The following is a 14682-nucleotide window of genomic DNA, read 5'->3' as shown; positions in this document are numbered from 1 at the left end:
TTTCTTAACCGTGTTCAGACGACGGATCACTGGCTGCACATTTGCTTCCCGGTAGAAGCTGAGCTGGAGTAGGAGGACGGCTACACACAGACAGAGAGGGAGTGGAGAAAAAAAAGCAAACAACCAAAAACTTAAATGCATAGTGTCTCTGCACTTCCACTACGATCAGTGTTGACTCCAGATAAACTCACACACGCTATACAATCTCTCTAAAGAATGCATTTACTGGCCCCTGCGCCGGGAGCACTATCAGTGCTTTCCCCGGGTGGACTCGCTAAAGTACAATCACAAGTAGGTGCCAGTGATTCTGAAACCGCACTCACTTGGAATCCAAAGTAAGGGGCCCGCCCCCCTTTTTTCAGACGTGCTTTAAAAGTGCCTTATCAAAAACACTCTCCTAGGGGGTGAAAATACCATAAATTACCTTTGGCGACTGGTTTAAACCCAAAGCAAATAGATAGACAGAAGAGCTGAGCAACAGCAATAAAACCAGCTTAAAAATAAATAAATAAATAAATAAACAACAACAACAAAAACAAGACACGGAAATTGCCTCTCTTTGAATGTGGAATTCTATGCACGTTCCTGTGCCTCTTCCCGCGGTTGCTACAATGCAACCTCGGGTCCTCGGGTCCTTAGTATAGATTTTTATAAACCAGGTCGCATGCTTATGAAAATGCGTACTGAAGGTCCTTAAACAATCCTTTAAGTCCTCTGATAGTGAAGAAGGTCCTCTTAACGTGTAATACAAATTCAAATAGCCCTATATGGAGATGGATTATGGGGCAGACGGAGAACGGGGGTCTGCTTGGAGGATGACTTCAAGATGACAGGTATTGATTAAATGCTCAATGAGAGCACGGCAATGAAAGGCCAGCCACCGCACACGCAGCTCATGAAAGAATCATACAGCCCGCGCACACGAGGCACTTGGCAAACACAGGGGCGCGCGGAGACGAGGTGTGAGCACGTACCCAATGGCTATATTGCACACGGAAGAGTTGCTGTGGGCTTTTTTCCATTATTCTGTGGTTAAATGTCGTCGGAGAAAAGAAGAAAAAGCTGTGTCAAAGTTTTCGCAAGTATTTTTGAAGACAAACATTTATTGATCACCCAGAAGGAAATTCTGGAACAGTATCATAGGCAGCAACAACATATTATGTAGCAGTTTACTGACAGCCCTGCAGGCTGCGGGCAATACAACTCAGATGTAGGGCTGCAACTATGGATTTTCTTCTTAGCCATTATTCTATTGATTATCTTTTCTATTAATCGAGACGCGTGGTTTTATTTTTGAGTGGTGCAACCACTCCTACAACCAGCAATGTCCGCGTACACCTATGTATGTATGTGGCATGTCCATGTTCACCTATGTGGCCATGAGCATGAGTATATGACTATAGGGTACCAGTAGGGGGCACCAGAAACAGAGAGAGAGATAGTGCTGAGAGAGAGAGAGAGAGAGAGGTGGGGGAGAACAGCACCACTCAGTTCACACGGGTGTGATTTTTTATTATATCAAGAAATTAATGAAACACTTATGACATCATATTTTGCGCCTTTAACATGCTTAAAAGAGGGATAGATGTTTGAGCGATTACACACCACGGCAGAACACATAAACAAACAAACATAAAAGGACTTTCATGGGCGCCCGCTGGCCTAGCGGTCCAGGCGCATGCCACATAATAGGCTTTGGCCTGACAGCGCGTTGCGTGTTCGAGTCCCGTTCACGACGACCTTTGCTGCATGCTGCAGGAGGTACAGTAACAGGGGGTGCACGGCCAAAAAAGGTTTGGGGTCCGCTGCTCTAATGTACCCCATTGTACACGAGTATGGGGTACAATTCTGCTCTAATGTACCCCATTGTACACGAGTATGGGGTACAATTCTGCTCTAATGTACCCCATTGTACACGAGTATGGGGTACAATTCTGCTGCCCACATCGTCGGTTATGGACTAGTTTTATTAAATGGCCAATTATCTATTATGCTTTTATATTCGATTACATTGATTAGTTTGATTAACATTTACACCCCTCCGGTGGACATCCAGGACAGAGATGATTCCTTAATGCCAGAATCAATTACCCTTTAGTATGAAGTACAGTTTAATCTTCTCCCAGAATGTTGTTGTATGGAGATGTTCTCAATGATAACATGTGAATTTGATTTCTCAGGGACACAAGAGGGACTTCGAGGCTAGAGCATAAATTGTAGCGTGGTAGTGCGGTTGAGTTCGCGATGATGATGCCATGCAAAGACGAAGCCGTGCCGGAGACAACGCTGCCAGTCCGACCAACCTCATCATCCTTGACATCTACCGCAAACCATTCATTCCCTCTATGTCGCTCTCCCTTCTTTACAATAAACAAACGCTTTAACCCTGATTTGTATCAGTCGTGTAATCAGGGGACGGGTATAGTGATGAATAAACTGCGGAAAACTTTTGGGAAAGGGAGAGAGTGAGACATGGAGTGAGCAAGTGGGTGGGGAAGATGAAAGAGAGAGATGGAGCGTGATAGGGAGAGGGGGGGCTGGGCTGGGGGGACGGAGAAGGAGCAGAACAGCAGGTAAAGCGATAGGGCCAGACTGCCACCTAACAGGGGGTATCTGAGACTAATCTCTAAGGAAAGCTGTCAGGGTCTGAGCAGACAGCTACCTGATGGAAACGAGGCAGTAAATGCTTCATAAAGCCATCATAAATATGCAGCTCCCCGGCTAATAGCCCCTGTTAGACCTCATTATCCTCTGCCTGTACTCAGAGATCTGTGTACCAGACCACTAAAAACATTCAACATTAGCCTCCGTGGGATATAAACATCTTGTGTAAGACCAAAGGAATGGCTCGTCGCTCGTCGCAAATCAAAGTTTGAGGATAAAATAAATATAACCCTATAAAGCATAACACTGAATTATGTGCATGCTTTTAGTTACCCAACATACTTGGGAACTTTAGTAAAGTTTTGAATAGACTTTTTTTTTAATGATTTTTTTTTGTGGCTTTCGCCTTTATTTTATATTTTTTTATGGAGTTTTGAATAGACTTAAATTAATATGTTATTGGTGTACTGAATGAGCAGTATACTATCCAGAGTAGAAAACCAAACATTAACTATGTATATTTTCTTTTTGTACATTATGTATGTGTCTGCGTGCGGTGTAAAGCACGATAACATGAATAATCAACAAAGAATTACCGGTAATGCATATACATGGCGCATGAAAAGTCACATATTCCAGGAAGGAATATTTCCCGGCAAAAAGACTAGGGTCTCAGCTATTTTCAACCTGCAATACGAGATCCAGGAATAGCATAGACGAAATGCACATTTGACTTGATTACCTCTTGACATTTCCTTTCATGAATGAAGGTGGTGGTAGATAAGGCAATCATTGCACTGACACAATGTAAATATATAAATATGCTTATTTATCCCGGGCTCCAGATAAAGACGTAAGGGCACGTAAACGCATGAATGGACAACGTCTCTGAACAGCCGGGGCCCCGCGTGCCTCCCTGCCTGTCTGTAGGGGCTGACAGTAGAGCGCCATGCCCTTCATTATCACCAGGTAATGCTCATCACAACGGCCGTGGCTTTTCTCCATAAAATCGCCCAAGTCTCACACACAATGAGAAAGGGGGGAGATAAGGTGCAGGAGACCATTTCTCTTGACATTCACGACGGAAAACTCATCAGTCATGCTGTCAAAAGCACTGGTCGGCGCTAGTTTTGGATTTATGAGAAATAATGATGGGTTGAAAATAGCTAGTAAGGGCTTTGCTTTCTTTTGGGTGTTGTGTATTGAGGCAGGCTCTGCATAAAACCCAATTTCTTTTGTCAGTGACCCTTGCACTGATTTCACATCCAATCTCGGCATGTTTTGGTGGTTCGGCAGCTCTCTGTTTGAGCTGCCTGTGACATTTACGCCTCGCATGATAAAGTAGTGTAGAGCTGATAAGTATATTTAAAACACAGGAAGTGAATATGGGCAACAACACCAAAAATAAAGTAGCTCATATTCTGTTTCAAAGTGTAATATTCAAGTTAGCGCCTTGCCCGTTGTGTGGTTAATCGCGCGTTAATTTGACTGTCTGGTGACAGATAAAAAGGACAAAAATATATGTGGTTTGAGTGCATTAATGTGGCCTTGTCCTCTCACAGGCTATATCTGAAAATGGGACAACAGCAAAACAGTAATAGCATGTGTCAAACAGCAACCATTTCCCCTTCAACACAGTGACAGCCTATGACAGATGCTCCCAGTGCAATTCTCTTTGTAAACATTCTGGGACACACTATCACTCATGTTCCAACAGTTACTGTGATGTACCTGAGGGCCTATAAACTTATGGCCAAATATGAATGCCAAAGTCATTTGAAAGTGGCTTTAGATTGTGCTGCGAGAATGGCACAATATGGTTACTATAGAACTATAGATTATAGTCAAGACTTTTAATGAAATCCTTATGGGACCACACTGCAGGGATGTCCTCAAGCACCAAATTATGATTCAATTTCAGGATACTCAAGATTATCAAGTATATTAATTACAATTCTTAATATATCTTATAGGAATGTGCCAGAAGACCGCCTAACTACCTACTGTCTTTTTAATGAAATGTTCGACATACATTTGTGTCCAATCTATTAATGAAATATTAGATTGCCTGGGTGTACAGCTCGCCATTTGCTGCATTGGTTCACAAACCCACACAGAGGTATGCATGCTAAAAAGTGTTAATGTTTCACCAACGTTGCAAACGTTGCTCTAAGTGTAGTGAAATCAGTGAACGAGAGAGATTGTGGCAATTTAAAATGGAGTATATCTGAACGAGGCCTCTTGAAGCTCGAGGGTACTTTGATACGTGAGAAAATTAAGGCAGAAGATTGTTGCAGAAGAGAGGTTGGATAGAAAGTGACTTCCAGCCTCAGTTGTGTGTCTTTTGGCTCTATGAAATGGATCAACAGGAACAGCAAATTAAAACATCGTCAAAACCAACAAGAAAAGGGGGAAGGACGTACAGGCCGGTTTAATGTACATAAGTTCATGAGCCCATGCATGACAAGACACAGGATGTTATTACACACACACACAAAATAACATTGCGCTCGTGCATGTGTGTGTGTGTGTGTGTGTGTGTGTGTGTGTGTGTGTGTGTGTGTGTGTGTGTGTGTGTGTGTGTGTGTGTGTGTGTGTGTGTGTGTGTGTGTGTGTGTGTGTGTGTGAAATGAAGTGTCTGTAGTGTTTTGCTTAATGGACCTACTCAAGCCATCTTCATACAGAAGATGGATTAAGAACATCTGCTAAATGCCTAAAGTGTAGCATTGGTGTATTCATGTCATTCTACCTCATGGTGTATTTACTAATGTTGCCGCATTCCATTCCATATGGCCTCATTCAAATATGTACTGGTAATTTGGGGTATGCATAATAGTACATTAACGATAATAATAATAATAAACAAACAAAAAAATTGGTCCTACAATGATTGCTTAAATGTTTATACTACATATATAGTATTGTGAGAGCCCCATTCCTTATAACAATCTTGTTTGTGGTGTTGGTGGTTTTCCTTTTTTCTCTCTCTCCGTCTTCTCTGTTTTTTTTTCATTTAGCTAGGTTCAGTGACACCATATTGCATCGCCACACAGACTAACCTTAATGTAGACAAAGCCAAGTCGGCAAATCTCACCGAGAGCCACACGCATGCACGCACACACACACACACACACACACACACACACAAGGAACCTCGGGAAGTACACAGAGGGAGCAAGGCATTTTTCAATGCATTTAGATGAGACCTTTAACAAAGGTCCCTAATGCAGATATCAATGATCCAAGGGACTGGGCTATCGGAGCGAAATTGGCTGACGGAGGGATGTCACCCCTGTGCATGAAAAATGATGGATCCCATTTGTAAACTCCTCTCCTATCGTACTGCACCCCCACCTCACACACAAACATACAACCCCCCCCCCCCCACACACACACACACACACACACACACACGCACGCACGCACGCACGCACGCACGCACGCACGCTCGCTCACGCACATGTTCCCCCTTCATTGACTTCTTCTGAGCTCTGCCACTGGTTATTAAACAAGGAAGTGGACCAATAACTTGGCTGGCAATAACAAGTGGTGTGGTTAAATTGACACTTTGCTGGCCATTTCATCTGACTGTCGAGGAGTCTATAGAGGATTCTTGAGATTTCAGTGGTGACAGGATAGTTTAACATGATGCAGCCTTTGTTTTTCATCTACCACTCATTTGTCATACCATTCCCCAAGGATGACGTGAACAAGATGAAACCAATATCTATGAATTCACAAACAAACATCTTGAAATATTGCATTCTATGTCTAGATTGGACAATCGAATGTACATTTCCACATTTCCAACGCCTACACTCCATTGTAGGGGGTGGCATTATAACTGTGCAAAGCAATACCTACTGTACATCTATGAATCTGTATCTATAAATTGCAGACACCTGTGTATCTGTCTGCCTGCATGTGTATGGGACTTTCCAGGACATAACTCAGGCACCGCCCAACAGATTGAGTTCAAACTTGCCATGTGTATCGCAATGAACGCAGAGATGGATTGTGCCGCGTGGGAATTCAGTCCAGAACTGAGAAACCTCAAACACAGTTTTTGGACGACATCAGGGATCCCCGTATATTTGGTTGATTGGTCTATATATGGTAGTGGCAGAGTAATCTAGTAAGAGAGTAATGACACTCCCGTTGACTCGCATTGTAACAATGGAATGCGGAAGTGCTCATTCTATCTCAATGGAATAGTTCCAGCCATAGGAGCAATGTTTGGAACTATAGCCCATAGGTACCCGCTTTGCGTGTCACCACTCTCTTACTAGATTACTCTGGGTAGTAGGTACCACACCGAGTACTAAAATAACAGGTACAGTACTACATAAACGGGTGGGGCATGCGTTCCCAACTTGCATTGTTCCCATCTTACTATACATTGTTCCCGACTTGTGTGGTCCCCGAGTCTACTACTGTAAATACTGTAAGTACAGCACACATACTGTAATACAGTAAAAACACAGCACAGTACAGAAAGCTAATAAAGTATGGCACGTAATATCACACATAGTTGCCACATTGCAAAAATGTCCTGGAACCAACTCCTGCCATTTCAGCAGCAGAGGAGTATGCTGAAGCAAAGGCTAGAGGTTAATAATAGGAAACTAGGCGTCAGTGCCAAAATAGAAAGCTTCCTGGTGCACCGAAATGACCAGCTTCTAAGTGCTGACATTGTGCTTTCTGTGATGAGTGACTTTGGGAAGGCCCATTGGTATGCCAGGGTTCGAAGCTATGCCTCGAGGCTAAGAGGGAAATTTGTTAAGTTAATCAACTAATGAGGCCAATTAAACATGGGGAGAGCCCAGGTGAAATGAGAGCCACCTCTGAGCCTCCAACAAATGAGGCTGATTTTCCACTCTGAGCAGGGGGAGGACGACGGTCCAATTTCAGCTGATGTTGCTTCCACTAATCCCTTACTAAGCAGACACTACAAAGTATATACTATGCACCTTATTAATGTATGTAACCAGGATTATATATATCTATTGAATTGATTTAGCCAGGCATGCGTACGTAAACATCCTGGATAATCCGGATTAGCGCCAACAATGTTTAGGCGGAGATTTATATGGTGTGTCACTCAGACCTTGAACCCCGAGACATTTTCTCACCTGCATAATGGCTCAGATTTATCAATAATAGTTCCCTCACACCCCCCCCCCCCCCACCTCTGTGTGTCACAAACAAGCATTTCGGTGGCAACGCCTGCCAACTGGTCCCCTTGATTATCCCATTTTCACCTGAGATCAGATTCTAAAAATGTCTTCTACATCCTGACAGTTTTCTGAAAAAGCTATGTTTCTATGTCAGTCGTTCTTCGAGTGGCGCGCTACGAGCTTGTAGGTCTGCTATTTTTCAATAGCTAAAGCATAACATAGTGATAACACCAAAAGGGGTTCCCGCGCAAAATGGGTTATAATTGCTGTGTTGATGATGAGACCAGATCTCTCTGTGCTGGAGTGCCTCTACAGGTGGATAAATCACTCCAGACACACTTGTGTTTTTCCACTGAGCACTCTACACGTCTACGACGACAGCACAGCGAGTGGCCTGGATGGGGAGCTAGCCTAACGAGAGGCACTGCAGGGCGGAGGCGAGAGATGGTGAGAGTTACACTCGACGAGATGTGCAGCAGTCCTGCTGCCACGCAGTGAAGCACCCTAACCCAACCACCTATGTGACAAGAACAGCAGCAGATAAACAATCCAGCCCCAGAACCATTAGTTCAGTGATTTTAAACGTAATTGCTCCTCCTCCTTGCTAGTCAACACAACTTGACAACAAGACTTTTTGCTATTGTACAATTTCGAGGTATTTGTGTATTTGCGTATTTACAAGCTCACAATGCATCGCAATGCGACACGTTGTATGCTTGTAGATCTGCTATTTTCATGCTTTATTGAAAGAAAATCATAAAAAAAACTTTGATGACAAAAAACATTTGGGTATTCTGAGTACTTTTACATTTAGTACTTTAAGTACCTTTTAATACTAATACTTTTACTTTGAATTCCGGACTTTTACTTGTAACGGAGTATTTCTACATTGCAGTATTGATACTTTTACTTAAGTACAAAATGTGAATACTTTTTGACACCACTTCCAGTGTGCTTTATAAGAAGTAGAAGTAGTACAGCCAGTCAAGGAAACAAGGACATTAGTGTCCCTATATCACCACCACTGAAAGAAGGAAGTCAGCGTGCGACATTAAATGCAGCAGAGTACATTAAAACATGAATACACTGAGAGATATATACAGTATAGACACTAATGAAAGAATATTTCATCACGATCAAGGCTTTTTAAAAAGGTCCACCACACTGCCCACCGTGATCCACTAATCTGGATGTGGGGGGATTTAAGCAGAGTAAGATGGACAAGGGGAAAATTAAGGCAGACACATTTTACCAGATCATATTGCGATGATTTTGTTAATAAAATGCAAGGCGACGGGCTTGGATGTGAGGCAGAGACTAAAGCGTGGCTGTGATTTAGACTTAATCCGTCATTATCCCGCCTTTGAAGTGACCTCGCCGTGCATGTTCCCACTGTGACCCAGAAGCACTCTCACAGCTTCCTCATTAACCAGGATGAAATAGAGCCAGCACACACACGACTTTGATGTCCGTCCTGTCCTACAGTACAGTACGTATAGATACAGTCACATATACACCGCACACACACACACACACACACACACACACACACACACACACACACACACACACACACACACACACACACACACACACACACACACACACACACACACACACACACACACACACACACACACACACACACACACACACACACACACAGATATGTGTATGCTCAGACTTGAAAAAACATTATGGTTTTTAATCAATTATGGCGCTCACCTTTGGGGCAGTACATTCATTACATGTGATAGGAGCAGCTAAGGGACAATTCAGATTGCGTGCCGAGATTGAAATGAAGGAAATAGTATGGTTGGCGGCTAGACGAAGACTACAATATCCCACAGAAGAACATCACTGCCTGGCTGAATTTACATATGCATGCACAAAGCGAGACATTGCTAGTGACACCCCTGATTTATGTACACTGCCTGATTTATCATCCTCAGATCATCGCACAGAAATCAAGCGTAGATCTCCTAAAGAGGCGCCTGCATATGTTGCAGGTAAATGATAGCCGTTATAAAAGTTTATCACAGCAGCGATGAAATGAAATGAATCTATCAGAAAGACACAGGTCATCATTATGTGAAACGGTGCCCAATCAGAGGTCGTTATTTTGTGGAAGTGAAGATGACGGCTCTGCATGCAACAATGTTGCTGTCTGAAAGCTACTATAGACTATAGTGATGCTCAAACAATAGAAATAGTGGCAGGTAGCATTACACGTTGTTACGTCTAAATAGAGCAGAATTAAAATATTTTAACTACTTGAACAACACTAGTATCCATATTCTGGGGGGGGGGGATGTCTGTGAAAATAACCGATCTACAAGTTCACAATGTGTCGCAACGTGACACATTGTGAGCTTGTAGATCGGCCATTTCTGGCAAAGACATTAGTATAGAACGGAAACATGAAAGGGCCTATAGAGTCCTTGGGAATCTACTCAACTAAGTATAGAGTTCAAGTGGTTAATTAGTCTACTTGCCAGCCCATAGAGCCCCATTGTGAACCATGTTGAGTACACCAAGGTTATATGTTAGAAATGTTTAGTATGGGTCCCCAGCATGTAGAAACTGCCGGATAATAACTTGCATATGTTGAGCAATTTTCATAATTGGCATAATATGTAACCATACCAATTACAACCTATAGCTTAGCCTAGATGCTTTATGTAGCATGTGACATGTCAAACTAGGGGGTTTTCATGATGCTGAATCCATTCCATTCCGAGCATTAGTTTTGCAAAAAAACACTCATTGGGCTAAAAACGGCCAATGCCGTCATCACACATTGATGATGTCAGCACATTTGGGCAATTGCCTTCTATAGGTTGTTAATGGTATTATGCCAATTATGAAAATTGCTCAACATATGCAAGTTAGCATCCGGCAGTTTCTACATGCTGGGGACCCATACTAAACATTTCTAACATAAAACGTTGGTGTACTCAACATGTCCGGGTTCACTTTTTGGCTACTAGGCTAAATACTCTGGCTGGATTATTGGCTTATTGATAGTGTCGGTAACTTGGTACCAGTTTGGCATAACGACCTCACAGCAACAATATGTACTGTAGTACTGGAATGGTGTACGGAAATGGAAAGTTTTTATAGCCACGCAAAGAAGGACAAAAACAGCAAACACCCAACTGTTATTTAAAACACGTTCCGCACAACAAAAAGCCATGTTCCTTTAAAAGGGAGAACTCATCTGTGCATTTCGGGGCATATGTTATAGAGTGTATTCCTTGCTAAAAAAAGGGTGTGAGCGGCCATGCGGTTCTAGCTGGCGCGCGCGGCGTCACACATGCTCACTACACTACGTGGCGCGGTATGGAGTGAGAGTCCTCCTATCCCCGGGCCATGGCCCAGCGGGCCAGACAAGCAGGCCGGGGTGTTAAAGTGTGAGCCGCTTACACACAGAGGAACAACACCACCATCTGCCCTGGGAACACACCAATCCATCTTGTCTAAGGACAGCGACCGAGGAGAGAGATACCAAACTGAGAGAGAGGGAGAGGGAGAGAGAGGGAGAGAGAGAGACTGTTCAGGAGAAAGGGAGAAAGAGTGAAGCGAGGGTGTGAAGAAAACAGCAGGATACTGTATGTGTACAGGCAGGGTAATCTATTCTAAACCAGTGGTTTCAGGAACTCTACAGCTACAGTATACAAGCAGGTCCTTTTCTAACACACACACACACACAAATCAACTGGTCAACTGATGACAAAGGAGGTGCTATTCTGGCATGAAAGAGCAGCAAAAATGTCATTTATACTGTATGCATTATGTTATGTACATTCATAATGTTGGGGTGTAAATAATTTTACACCCCAGGTTTTTGCCTGGAATTAATAATAATGGCACCACCACCACCAGCCACACCACACTACCAAATAAAAGCCTTTTAGTAATGAAAGCTGATTTGTATGTTTCACACAGTGTTGGGCAAATTAACTTGACACTGACCACAAACACAAACCACTGACCACTTCCTCTGATCCACAGCATCCTGAAGGACAGTTGGGGAGGATAATCAAGTCCCCGCCCCTCCACAACCCGCTGGCTGCTCCTCTGACTCCAGCCCTGGACCACTGCAGTCAGCAATCTGGCTGCAGTGATATCATCTAGCCTTTTCCATTTTCCTTTTCTTTACCACCCCTTATTTTAAGACCATTTCCTCATCACTGCATAATCAGTATATATGGCCCCAGTGATACAGCTCTCTCTTCCTCCCTCTCTCTCTCCCTCTCTGCCTTCACATTACCTTATCACACTGGGAGCTTTTAGCTGCGCTTCCAGCCATTAGTGGCAGAAAGTGGGTAGCTAGCCGGCCGGAACAGAACGAGGGGGAAAGTGGCCTCCTGGTGGCTCTGGATGATGTCAGTGTCGAAAAGGGCTTTTTTTTCCTCTCATAACACTGCCTGTCTCTCTGCGTACTATAGGAGGTTAATTCTAGTTCTCACAGCACACAGACTGAAGCCTTACACACTCGTTACTTCCACCATGCACATTTACAGTGCATTTACAGTACATTTACAGTGCACATCCCAACTTACGGGCAGAGGTAGCCTGAAGGCTAGCCAAGCAGGAAGGTCATCAGTTACTGTAAATCTGGATAGGTAATGGATTAAAAAATAAATAAATAAAATCTTTTCTCCATCAACAACTGTGGTTAAAGTGCCCTTGAGCAAGACACTGTTGTGATCTGATCAAGTGAATCTGCACAATGACATAAGACTATGGCGCAGCAGATTGCAGATACCATCAGATAATTTATGTAAAACTTCTTAGTCAACCTGCCAGATTAAGGCTTTATAAAAAATATACTATACTGCATTAAATGTATTGCGTCAAATCACAAATGCTATTACAAAGCCTTTTCACTCCAGCAATTTATTTATAATATCTACAATTACCTAAGAAGATAACGTAATTAGAATGTGCCTTCCATCCGGCCAGCCCATCACACTATACTGTAGTCAAAACACAGTGTAGCAGTCGCAGGGGTTTGGGTAATAGATAGGCAGGTTAATTACAGTAGTACTGTATGTTGAGGCAGATGCATTCTGGAACATGTTTTTCAACTTAATGCCCACGTTTGACAATAATATGAATGGTGTCTGAGAGTCCATTGATCATATACTTGGAGAAAGTCTTTCAGATTCACAAATCTTAATCACTTAAGCCTTATATACTTCTACAAAAAATGAAAGAAATTTCAATCTACAAGCTCGCAATGTGTTGCACCTTTGACACGTGAGCGTGTAGATCTGCTATTTGCCAATTTACATTTTGAAAGATTTGTTCCCAAATGGGGACACCAGGGTTAATGTTTTACAAAAACAAAACAACAGATGAAAGTTGATGCCCCTGCTCTTACGCCTAGCCTCCAGCATGAGCAGAATAGTAGATGTCTAACAACAAGGACAGGGCAGCCGGGGCAGGTGATTACTGAGGCAGCAGAGCTGGTCAGAGTGCCCTGCATGTGAGACCACTGACATGTTATTGACAGACGGAGCAGGCGCCTGCCCTCTGGGAGGTCCTAGACCAAACAAGCACTGGACACACCAAGGTGCTCCTCACATCAATATCAAATCAATTATTCACATATTTGTGCCTCCGCGCAGAGAGCTGCTTGACTGCATTTCGTAAGTGCAAGACGCCATGCATTTTGTACGAGGGGAGAATGCAGGGACCCGAGCTATTACCCTGCGTTTGATCCGGCTAACTTTCGCACTGTCACAGCACGACATGGAACTGCGATTAAGCGGGTCAGTGATTCTTATTGTCCGCATTAGAACCATTAGCTTTTATGGAAGCATACATCATGTGTGTGAGTTTATATATTTGAGGTAACACGGTTGCACTAGACTGTTTTATTCATTTTCAAATTCGACACAAAGCCCGAGGTCAGACCTCAAACTTCCCGGCACAGGGAGTGTACTTGAACTGAATAGATAAGCAGAAAGGCCTGCCTCTGCATATAGTACTGCACATGTTTAGGAGAGGAAGAAAGTGGCAGTATCAATAGCAGTTATACTGTACAAGCACACTGACAATAGTGGCTTTAGTAGTAGTACTCAAGAAATGCCCCATTTTATTATTCCTTGTTTAGCAAGCCTCTCCGTGCTGTTTGCATGAAGTGCTTCATGTGAAGTACAAAGTGAGACACTACAGTACACTGGGTTTAATATGAAGTGCGTTGCTCTGCTTTAGGATACTGTACGTGGTCCCATTGTCTCTCTCTCTCCCCCTCTCATGTTACACAGAGAAATTAAGGTGCTGCCCCGAGGTCAACAGCAAAACAGTCCTCATTCCACCCATTACTGCTCCCACTATAAGAGGGAGTGGGATTTTTTTTTGCGATCTACTCCAATGTCATTAAGTTATTAGTTGATTTCACTGGATTTAATCAGTGTAGCAATACCTCTCCGAGGGAAGATAAGTCTCTCTCAAGAGCAGTTATGCAGTCCACTATGCCTGCTGATTAGGCACGAGAACCCCCCCTCCCCCAAATAATTCATCAGAAAACTAGAAAAAATAATTTATCAAAAGTGCTTCGCGTGGAACCCGCTCAGGACCTTTGCTTCTTAATAATTAAACTCCGCAATTAGGCATCTTACCATGCGCTCAGTGTGAGGCTCCATGCAATATTCATAACCGTATATAATTATGCAATATATTCACTGAAATAAGAGGCCATATATTCACGGTGGGGCTGTCAAGAGGCAAGACATTTTTATTTGGTTTATAACACCGTTTCATCTTATACATGAGAGGCTGTGCTGCTGGAGACAGAGAGCACAAGGACGTCTGGTCCTCAGTCGAGGACCGCCACTGCTACCATTACTGAGACTGCTGCTGTGTTCTATGGCTCTGATGGAGAGAGAGA

Source organism: Protomyctophum parallelum (assembly GCF_964188405.1).
Source record: "Protomyctophum parallelum genome assembly, chromosome: 20".
Taxonomy (NCBI): domain Eukaryota; kingdom Metazoa; phylum Chordata; class Actinopteri; order Myctophiformes; family Myctophidae; genus Protomyctophum; species Protomyctophum parallelum.
The sequence above is the reverse complement of the archived record's forward strand: the minus strand, read 5'-3'. Positions refer to the sequence as shown.